At 40.5% G+C, this 12,097-nt stretch overlaps 1 protein-coding gene across 6 annotated transcripts in view; it reads left to right on the top strand.

The window, feature by feature from the left end:
* The window catches only part of CORIN (corin, serine peptidase), a 237,266-nt gene that overhangs the window by 28,036 nt on the left and 197,133 nt on the right, over window positions 1-12,097 (top strand). The gene's annotated exons all lie outside the window — the stretch shown is intronic.

The raw sequence follows: 12,097 nt of genomic DNA, 5'->3' as shown, positions 1-12,097 counted from the left end.
AACCCTCAAAACAGAAACACGGAAGCCATATGCTGCCTGGGTACTGGATTATTATTATTAGTCTCCTCAACTGGAAAAATATTTGTCGGTATTTAGTCTCTGTATTGAGCATCCATTCTGAGATGTGTGAATATTAAACTTGGCGTGGGGGTGCTATCTGGTGCTGCTGTTGTGTTGATTTTCAAAGGAGAAAATGTGAGCATAGTTGGCTTGCAGACCCATGTGTTCTGGTGTGAACTGAGTAATTTCATTTTGAGAGAGCTCATGAGTTCTTTGAACTTTGTATGCTTCAATTAAATACCAGAAAATGGGATGAAAAGACTTACTGAAAACCAGATGCTTGTTCTTCATGCCTCTTGGAACATTAAAAACAAACATCACAACAAAAGACATTTGGGTTTGGCATAATTCACTCATGGATGATTTTGGAGGCATTTCACTTGTTGCTAGAGTAGAAGCTAATATTTGGAGAATTAACAGATGTCTGGTTTGAGTGTATCTAAATCACTGATCTCTTATTCAATAAATCTACTTTTAATTCATACAGGGAATACTTCCACAGTTTATTGAGAACAGAGAGGAAACCATCTAGTGCCGGCAGATTTACTTCTTAAATATGGGGTAACAGTTGGCTTGTTTTTGCTCAATGGATAGACAGTGGGAGTGGGTTGGATAAGCTCTTCCTTTAATACCGAAAAAACAATTCAGATCACACTTTGGAGAGATGGCTGTACAGGACAATGTTCTGACCTAAATATCTAACAGCAATTGGAGACTTGGTGTCTGATTTTTTTCAGGACTGTGAGTATATTAACACATGACAGTGTAGTATACCCAGAGTTGGGGCACCTGCGTGCCTCAGTGGTTAAGTGTCTGCCTTTGGCTTGGCTCATGATCCCAGGGTCCTGAGATCAAGCCTTGCATCGGGCTCCCTGCTCCATGGGGAGCCTGCTTCTCCCTCTCCCTCTGCCATTCTCCACCCCCCCCATCCTCCCCAGCTTGTGCTCCCTGGATCTATCTGTCACATAAATTAAGTCTTAAAAAAAGAAAAAAGTAATATCCCCAGAGTTTAGAGGGAGCTTCTGTGTCTTGCTCAGGCCCCACCAGTCAGAGGGACCTTGTGATCCTTGCAGGTTGCTCTCTGCCCCACTGAAGCAGCAGAGTCCAGGATACATCTGCACTTCTTCAGCTTCCTGTCTGGAGAACTAAGGTGCTAAGTTAGTCTCAAACCAACACATAGTTTGGGTTGAGGATGAATTTTTCTTTGGAATTGTTTTTAACATTGTAAGCAAATCTTTTTTGGTAGGACAGATGGTTATTGAATTGTGCCATAATTTTGCATAAAATCCCATCCACTAAAATGTGCAGTGTCATTTTGGTTTAAGAATGTTTTGATATTTGACTTGTTCATATCATAAACTTCAAAGTGATACATAGAATTTTACTAAACCTACCAGATTGACATTAGGAGTCAGGATACCCTTTGGGCAGTGATATTTGTACATGGCTAAAATTCACAGACTGTTGACTAACCATCCTTTGTTAACTAGGGCTATACGATGTCATAATTGTTTTGAAGAAAATAGCCATTTTGATATTTAAGAAAATCCATAGTATATAGCATCACATTATGGAGGTGGAATTAACCTTCACGTTTCAAAATATTGTTAATCTGAAAGTGTACATATTACCTCAAGTTTACGTGATCTTTGGTTGCAATTTAAACATCCTATTTGAAATAAAAATAATCAATGTGTCTCTATATCTGATGCTGTTACATTTCTAAGAAGTAGCGAGATGACATTAATCTCTCTTTTTTTTTCATTAATCTCTTTATAGACAGTATCTTTGGATGAATATTTCCACTTTCAGAACTATCGTAGGCCAAGGATAGCATATATTTAGCAAAACCTTGGAATGGTCAGGGAAGGGAACAGTGTTTTTGTTGTTGTTGTAAATTAGGTTTTTCATGTATTAAATATCAACTTGAACCTACTTTCTATTCTCATTTTTCACTGTTGAAATGATGTTGCTTACACTACACTACACTAAGCAGAATAACATCCACGTCTCTGAAAACTGATCACGAGGGCCAAGACCTGCATTCTCGGGGGAAAATATTCTACACCATAGAAACTGTAGAAGATTTCACATTTTTCAGAATTCCAAAACATTCTCTGGCAATATTTTATAAATTTAATTCCTGACAGTTAACTTATTTTCTTATGTTTTTTTCCATCTCTCTGAAAGATGGAGAATAGAAAACGTCTGTATTTAAGGATTCCGGGTAAAGTTTTGCTAGATAATTAATTCAAGATTTTAAAGGTAATTTTGAAATTTGAGCTTCAGAAAGGAATTGAAAAATGCCACAGACGGGCCACTTCTAAAATATATTTCTTATTGTCCAACTACCATGAAGTAGTAATCCTCCATTATCCCATATCTGGCCTGGGAGAAGGTGCAGAAGCATGGAGATTTAGGAAAAGGCCTATTTTTAACCCCAAAGGGGCAGCTGTCCTGAAGGATGGGTGGTTTTGAACCTCTTATGATGCAGGCCATGGGATCTGGTCCTTCATCAGGTTTGGGACATCAGGATTCAGTTCTGCATGACTCAATGGGTAAAAGCTTAGTCTATCTTCATAGGAACAGAGCTGGAGAGTGGATAATGTGTCTAAGAAGTTCTGAAAGTCATAGAACTAGGCCAAATCAAAAAATTATGAGATCTCTAAAGACTGCTAACTCTGGGAAACGAACTAGGGGTGGTAGAAGGGGAGGAGGGCGGGGGGTGGGAGTGAATGGGTGACGGGCACTGGGTGTTATTCTGTATGTTAGTAAATTGAACACCAATAAAAAAAAAAAAAATTATGAGATCTCTAGTCTTTCTCCTGAGCTTCAGGACAAGGAATGGAATGACTGAGTGTTGCTTTGGATTCTGCCTTTTTTAGTCAATTACCTTGAAGTATTTTTATGAAATAATTCACAAAGAACCTCACACTCCTCATCTGTAAATAGGTATGTTAATAGCAACCCCCTAGAAGAGCTGTGTTGGGAATTAAGAGCTATTTTGTATGCAAAACACAGAAGTGCCTAGCCCATAGGAAGTGCTCAATGGATTTCTTGCTGTATTGTTATTATTTCCATTATTATTATGACTGTTGTAATTATTTCATCATGGAGCAGCATTTTGGTCCTTGTGTTTCTAAGACTCTTCTGACAGCATGGGGGGGGTACATTTAGGAGAGTTTATGGATTTATTATTTTTTTAAAGATTTATTTATTTATTTGAGAGAGAGAAAGAGCCAGAGAGCACATGAGCATGAGTGGAAGAGGGGCTGGGGTTGGGGGAGAGAGAGAGAATCCCAAGCAGACTCCCCACTAAGCACAGAGCCCCACACGGGACTCTATCCCAGGACCTGGAGATCATGACCTGAGCCAAAATCAAGAGTCAGATGGTCAACTGACTGAGCCATCCAAGCGCCCTGATTCATTATTTTAATACTTTTATGGAGTGCCTAGTACCATCCAGGCCTTTTTTTTTGAGTACTAGGGCTACAATGGTGGACCAACATGGACCCTGACTTCATGGAGCCTACAGTGTAGCTGGAATAACCAATGAAATCTAATAATCACACACATACATGCAACTGGGATGAAGAGCAGAAAGATGATTCCCCAACCATGGGGCGTGAGTTGATGGAGGAAGAGAATCTTGAGTGACACAGGCTGGTTGAGAGCTGAAGGGAGGCCATCCTAGGCAGAGAATGCTTGTGAGGATCTGGAATAGAGGCCGAAGGTGGCAGAAGCATAGAGGGAGAGGCTGTGAGGGGTGTGCAGTGAGCCCAGCCTAGGAAGAGCAGACCTAGAAGGGTCTCCAGATCCTGCTACTGAAAAGCAGCATCCGCATCACCTGGGAGCCAGTAAGGAATGCGGAGTTTCAGGCTCTACCCAAAACCTACTGGCTCAGCTTCTCCCACATGTTTCACATGTACATTGATGTCTAAGAAACATTGTCTTCTATGTCATATTAAGGAAGGTTCTGGAGGGTTTTAAGCAGGACCACAATGTGGAGATTGGAAGGGGACAAGTGAGGATGTGGGGAAACCAGGCAGGAGATTTCTGAAGTCAGTAGAGAACTCGGGGTTTCTGGTGGGATTGCAAGATGACCTCATTCAATGATTGCCTGCATTTTAACTAACCTTAATTTTTACTGCTTGGTCCCTATGAACTCCTGATGAAGACCTTTTGGCTACTACCCTGTATTTAGAAATTTTTAATTGAAAATTGAAAAGATATAATTTACTAAGTTGTACATTTTTTCCTTGGGAGTTTATCCTTGTTGAAGACGTATAAAAGTCACCAAGCATCTAAATAACAGGAGATAATCCACTGTGGTCACACTGAGTTGCTGTTTTCCTGGCCAAAGGCAAGCAAACTTGACAGTTATAATATTTATCATAAAAATACTTTTAATGATTTCTATCTCCCTCCCATCAAAAGTAAGTATATTAAAAATCCCAAACATTTCTTGGGAAATTATTTTTTTTTAGTATCTTCACATAATATCCAGACTGGTGTTTGTTTTTTGGTTTTAAGATTTTATTTATTTATTCATGAGAGACACACAGAGAGAGGCAGAAACATATGCAGAGGGAGAAGCAGGTTCCCCATGGGGAACCCAATGTGGGACATGATCCCAGAACCCCAGGACCATGCCCTGAGCCGAAGGCAGATGCTCAACTACTGAGCCACCCAGGTGTCCCTCTTCGGAAATTTTTTTGAGCATTGTGAGTCATTTATTCAATTGAGAAAGCATATATTTATTGTGATCCTATTATGTACTAGGCACTGGTTAGTTGCCTGGGGTACAAAATAATATTCTGGGCACATGATGTAGCAATTTGTTGAATGAATTGAACATGGAGCTTTACCTCCTGAAATTGTAGTTCAGTAATTTTAGTACATACGTACATGATCATGATACAAAGTAAAAAGTGATAAATATATAGGTCAGTTGAAATTGTTTCAATTGCAAGTGATAGAATATTTAGATTAACAGTGATTTATCAAGAACTTATTCCTTTCTCATGTGAATATAGTCTGGAAAACAAGCAGTTCAGGGCTGATAGATTCACAAATCCATCAGGGATGTAAGTCCCTTCTTTCTTGCTATTTAAACACCTTTGGAATATAATTTTTAGCTCAGAGTCTTAAATAGTCGGTTAAGGGGCACCTAGGTGGCTCAGTCAGTTGAGTGTCTGTCTCTTGACTTTGGCCCAGGTCATGATTTCAGGGTTGTGAGATCAAGTCCCTCCTGGAGCCCTCTGCTCAGTGGAAGGTCTACTGGAAGATTCTCTCTCCACTGCCCTTCCCCTGCTTGGGCACACTCTCTTTCTCTCTCTCAAATAAATAAACCTTTAAAAAAATAAAAGGAAGATTTTAAAAAATGGTTGCTTGAGCTCCAGCCATTACACTCATATTCCTGCCGGCAGGAAAGAGGAAGGACACTATCCCCCTCTTTGAAGACACTTCCTGGAAGTCACATTTACCACTTCTAGATTCATCTCACGAACAAGAACTCAGCCATGTGGCCTCGTATAGATGCAAGAGAGGCTGGGAGATGTTTTTATTTGAAGTTGCCATGAAATATTGGCCCAACCAAATTTTAGGATTCTTTTTCTAACATCAAAGGAAAAGAATGGATGCTAGCAGCCAATTGGTCTCTGCCACTGACCAGAAATTCAGGTGAGGCAGAGGGAGATTACTTGTATCTAGAAGACCAAGGGAGGCTTTCTGAATGGGGTTAAAAATGAATGACTTCCCTAAGGATTCAGGCTTAGACAGGTAGACATTGGAAAATAGTCTAGAGCCCGATTTCCAAACTGTGAACTGAGGCCCTCAAAACACTGCAGTGACACACTGAGGCTCTGCTAGTTATTTTCCATTTTTGAGGGGAATCCAGTGATACTCAACATTTGTTGGTTACCAAATGAAATAATAGCTTGAGGTAGTTTACAATGTCAGCATTAGATAGTACTGTGCTGTATTCCTTTTGATGTTGTCCTATCTTCATAAAACCGGGTTCTTGGTGGTTCTGTGTAAAAAGTTGTACCATGGAAAAATCCATGTGGAACAGGTAATGAATGGTGGCGATTTCTAATCGGATTCCAAGATTTGAGGTATTGTGCACTGCCCAACAGACACACACATTACATTAGTAGGTGTCATTACTTAAGAAAGGAGTGAAAATTGTATTTATTTCAAGTTATGTGTTGTATTTTTTAAAATGTCTACTAAATTTTTAGGATACAAACACTGATAAAGAAGTTAGAGTTACTAGGTGGAATTGTTAAGCATTTCTTTTGGTTTAGGCCACCAGAAAAAATTACCTGGACACATAGTGTCCTGAACCAAGAATGTCTTGTAATCTATGATTTAGGTGGCTAATAAAATTACTAAGCCACTTTGTTTCCTGTTCTTAAAGGTTGTATTTTTAAAAAATTTATCTGTAATAAAATTCACTAAAATTTACTTCTTAAATTACAAAATTTTCTAGCTGACTTCAAAGCTCAAAATAGGAATTGTGAGTGGAATTGCACTAATAGTCCTTGTAAAGGCTGATTTTATTCATTTTAGTACATTTTTCCTGAAAGGGAAATATTTTCACTTTTTTACCAAATACATTTTCAATTTCATGATTTAGGAATAGACTTTGTAAGATACATATAATTTACAAAGAAGTAGTAATTTTCATAATGATGCACTGAGCAATTTTTGTTTAGGCAATTTAATTCATTTATTTATTCCACAGGTATTAATCTACTTCTGATTGTATTCAGATGCTACGCTAGATGCTGGGTGTACACTGATGAGAAAAGGGAAGTATTTTCATTTAAAGAGAGAGTCACAACTGAGTTAATATTATTTATGCCATGATGACAAAAGCAGGTCTCTCTCTGTTCTAAAGCAGTTTTTGCCATTCGCAGCTGTGGAAGTCTTCCCAAGACTGGACTATGTGTTAATAAACTCAAATGCTGGAGGAAAGTTGAACAGGATAAAGGCTAATGTACCTGAGATCTCAGGTCTGGTCTCTTTGACCTTTGAAATCATAATAAAATGAACTTGAAATTCCATACACTCCTGTGCAAGTCCAAAGCCCTCCCCAGATCTCTACCAGGTCACTGGGTACATGCTTCTCATGATCATCTCTAGTTCCAGACTCAGAACCTCTTGAATTAGTTCACTTTGGGGATCATTTTTCATGTTTCCTTTTCTCATTATCCAGTGACATACAGCCTCTTTATCATTGGGGCTAGAATGTGGAGAACAAATTAAGGAGTACAAGACTGGATAGAGGTAAGCCGTTCCACGTGAGACATGATGGTAGTTTTTACTAGAATGTAGGATCTATGAGGCTAGAGATTTTTACTCTACATAATGATATATCCCAAGTGTCCAAACAATACCTGACACACAATAAGTGCTCAATTACCTTTCCCTGAGATAGGGAACTCTGGAAAAATACCAGATAGGAGGACGAAGATTATTTTTTTGATTGCAGACTTGTTAGGTTTGAGGTGTTTTAATAACATCCACTGAGGAGATGTCAAATGGCCAATTGGATACAAGACTTTGGAGCTCAGGGGAAAGATCTACTCTTGCTGTTTTAAAGATGTAAGTCATGTGTGTGGGGCTGGCAATTGATACTATTTTTGTGGGTGACATGGCCTGGAGAGTGTGAATGTGAGAGAAGACCTTACAGAAAGAGAAAGAATGACCAGACAGGGAGGAGAAAGACAAGCCAAAGGAAGAAACTGCTTGAAGCAGATGGAAGTGGCTGACTGAGAACTTGATTTCTCAGATGATACTGGGATGTCATTACAATGATGGTTGAAAAATGTCTTTTGGATATGGCAACATGGAGGTCATTGGCGACCACATCAAAAACTTTTTTGGTGCAGTGACAAAAGAGGGTACCAAATTATACAAGAGTAAACAGCAGGTGAGGAAATTTGGATATTAAATATTAGCAACTCCTAGGGCATGTTGGATAAGAAAGAAGGAAAGAGAGCTACAGCAGTGGCTGAAGTGTAATATAGGCTTGAGGATAGCCAAAAAAATAAAAATAAATAACTGAAGAGACCTAAACATGGTTAAAAGTTGATGGCAGTGGGGGAGAGAGAGAAAGAGAGAGATTGGATATATGCTTTAATGGAGAACTAAGATGTAAAATTCCTGAAAAGGGAGAAGGAGATGGAGTCTGTCACAAAAGTGGGAGGAGTAGTCTTAAATATGAGGAGCTTTAAATAGCTTCTGTTCTTGAACAGTAAAGAAAGTTTTTATAAATGATCACGTGTGTGGGTTTAGATTCAGGTAGATGGGGCAATTCTCATTTGATAGTTGTTATTCTGTAAAATGGGAATTGGGGCAGGTCCTCTTCTGAGAGTGACGGCATAGTGGGAGAAGATTGCTTGAGGAGAATGGAGAAGGCTTTACGTCAGCAACCCAATAGTCCTGTTGGGTGACTTTCTGCAGCCACACCCAACTGTCCAGGTGTAGACACAGAGAGAGAAGATTGTTGGCTTCATCTGCTGTTGGCTTTTACATCAGAGGGGAAGAAAATCCAGAGGGGTAAGCAGGTTCAGAGTATTAACGAGAGAATTGTTTCATTTATGGTCCAAATATTCTAAGGAAGGTATGTAGGGAAATGAAAAAGGGAGAGAGCTGATAGGTTGGGAGATGGTGGAGGCACCCATGAACCACAGATCCCCAAAGAGTCAGGGGAGGGCTGTGGTGAAAATGGTTGAAATGACAAGCTGGGAGGGGATCATGATGGAGGTAAAAATGTGGAAGGCGAGGGATGAGAAGGTGTCCCAAATGGAACGAAATTGACTCAAGAAAATATCCTAGATAGATTGTATCCATACAGGTGATATAAACCAACATGCCCCTGTTTTTAAAACAAATGTAGTTCTCAAGATATAAGAAGTGAGGTTTTACCAACAGGATTAGTAAAACACAAGAAGTACATATCAGAAGCATGGCAGGTCAATCAATCAGAGGCCTTCTTCCCTGCCTGCACCATGGAATGCTGTGCCTGGGCTTGGCTTACAGTTTCGAGCCTGTGGAGGGTAGATTCTGGAAGAGGGTGGCATCTGGAGAGAGGGCTGTGGCGTCCACTGAAACAAAGCTTAGGAATTTCCCCAGCAGTTTACCTCACCGGGCATTATTCACTCTTCAGTAGAGTCTAAGAGTTCCATTATAACCAGAGGAAAGCCAAGGGCCTCTGAATAATGCACCACGAACAGCTATAGTCCTAAGTGGCCATGAACGCAAGAGAAAAGTTAGGGAATTGACCAAAGTGCTGACTTTCTTCAAAGTATTTCTTTCTCCTCACCCCTGGATAAGAGCAAACTATTTCCTGGACACTAGAGAACATATTTGCACCAATCATGAATAATAGGGTTTCTGAAAATTGAGTACTTGTTGATATATACTGACAGGAGATTTCAGAATGAGCCTCTAGAACTTCCTCCGCTGACTCCTCACTGCTACATCCTAAGTGGGATGTGTTTGGCTACAGGATTCCAGGCAGCGCTGAGGCCATCGTGAATTTGCCACCTAAGAAGATGATCTTTTTTTTTTAATTTTTTTATTTTTTATTTATGATAGTCACACAGAGAGAGAGAGGCAGAGACATAGGCAGAGGGAGAAGCAGGCTCCATGCACTGGGAGCCCGATGTGGGATTCAATCTCGGGTCCCCAGGATCTCACCCTGGGCCAAAGGCAGGCGCCAAACCACTGCGCCACCCAGGAAGATGATCTTTAAAATCTCCTGTGACCATCTTAACAAAGAAACCCTTTCCACTGTTGTGGAAGCCAAAGAAAGTTCACACCTCGTTAGCTCTCTGGTTGTATTTTACCACTCTTTTAAGCTATAACATGGCTTTTGGAGGATACTTTTCTCAGAATTATGTCTCTTCAAGTGCTGGTTTCTCTACAATTTTTACCTGATTCTCCAGTAAGAAATTGTATGCTTATCCTTTGAATTCCTACAGCATGAGGTGTAAGTCTTATGGTGCTTATCGTTTGCTGCCTTGACATATAATTATACTATTTATGGACATATCTCTCCTACAAGACTGTGAATTTGAGAGGGACAGTTGGGCTGAAATTATTGTTACATCCCTCACTAGGCATATTATAATAGTAGGTGTTCAATAACTAAGTGTTGAGTAAATGAAGTAAGTACGTGGGTTCTACTACTGTCTCTGTTGGGCTAGCGCCCCACACTTGTCTATCTCCAAGCCTGAAAGGGCACCCCCCACCAACTCTAGTGTTGACATCAATGCACTATTGCAGATCTCATGTTAAGTTGTGTCAGTGTGTTGGTTTGCAAACTTGGGAGCTTCTTCGGGTCAAATCTGAAACTAGCCTCCATGTACAGAGGGCAAGGAGATACTGAAGAAAGAGTCAGACCCCTTCAGACTGGTAGATGGCAGGTTTACTAAGTAAACCAGTGCCATGGTTACTAGGAGGCTTGTCTTGGGCAGACAAGATGAGTGGTTTTTCCAGACCTGCCTGCCAGGATCATGGAAGTTTATATAGAATCCTTATCTGGGTTTAGTCATGTGTAACGTCCAGATGGTCGCCACAGCACGTTGCTCTCTCAAGGCTGCATTCTCGAAGATGGCTCTGGCTGTGGAGACAGAGGTGCATTTCAAGGACAGGGCAGGGGGAGGGGGTGAGGAGCCTCTGATTGTCTGGTTCCAGCTCACGGGTCAATGGGTGGCCACATCGTTTTCATGTCCCCCTGTAACACAGTGCCGAGTCTTCTTGCAGGTCAAACTGAGCGATCTCACTTTGGTGGGTGGATTAAACCAGGTGCGGAGGGAATGGGTCAGTAAAGACATTCATCTGGGCCATCAAGCCATTTTCAAGCTATCATCATACGTTCTTTCAAATAATCTGTCTCAGTGGGTATTCTTAAAATTACCGAGGGTATCATACATCATGGTATATGTAGTGGACACTGCTTGCAACATGTGTAAGTGGACGAGAATTGATTCTGATGTGGGAGGAATAAGGCAGAAATGGAGTATCCCATATGCCTTGCGATTCAGAAGAACCTATCAAAGTTGCCTTTTTATCTGTGGGAAACTATTAAGCACTTGTTATAAATGCTGTAAATGATCAAGTACAGGACCGTTCTGTTAGAACAACTGCTTGGTTCTGATGAGGCTCTGACTCAAAGACCATTCCTTTCTCAAGAGTAGATATCCATTTAGGGGAAACACCAACAAAACCTGATAATGCATGGCATGGGGGGATGATGGAGACGTGGAGAGTCTTGGGGTTATTGGAGTAGTAGAGTGTTCGCCAGCACAAATGTGGACATTAGGAGAAGAACTAGTTTGAAGGCAGGGATGGGGAGAGAGACTAGTTTGGTTTTGGTTATGTTGAGAAGAGATGCTGCTAAGTGCTAGGCGTTGGAAATGTATGATCTGACTTGAAAGGAAGTTCGGGACTCAAGAGAAATTTGGGAACTATGATGCAGAGGTCACAGTTCAAGCTCTGAAACAGTCGCAGGAGAAAATGCAAGGAGAGTCAGAAGTCTAAGAAAAAACCATGAGAAATACCTTCATGTGCGACTGGAAGAGCTGCTCATAGTGTGGGACTCAAATCTCTTAATTTCATCTCAGACCCTGTCGAAAAAGTCACTGCCCTGAGCTAGCCATTCATAATACAGACATCCTTTCTGGCAAGAGGCTGACCAGAAATTAAAGTATTTAATTTAATTTAAATTAGCAAAATTTGAAGTATCGGAAAATAAGAACTTTATTTGAACCCTCACAATTGCATCTCGTCATCCTCTCACAGATGTATTGGCTCCGTTGACAGCATGGACGGTGGAAGGTGTCCTGAGGCTGTCAGTGTTTAACTGGTCAACAAGACAGGCTCTTTTTCAGTGTTCAACTTGCCACTAAATACATGGTCAATGATAGTCAACCTGGCTGAATTAAAAATGGCTGAAAATTAGTTTTATCCAGATTCATGCAGATTTGGGTTAAGACTGATGAAATCTGGGTAATGTCCTGTC

The sequence above is a fragment of the Canis lupus genome, chromosome 14 (genome assembly GCF_048164855.1).
Source record: "Canis lupus baileyi chromosome 14, mCanLup2.hap1, whole genome shotgun sequence".
Taxonomy (NCBI): Eukaryota; Metazoa; Chordata; class Mammalia; order Carnivora; family Canidae; genus Canis; species Canis lupus.
The sequence above is the reverse complement of the archived record's forward strand: the minus strand, read 5'-3'. Positions and strand labels throughout refer to the sequence as shown.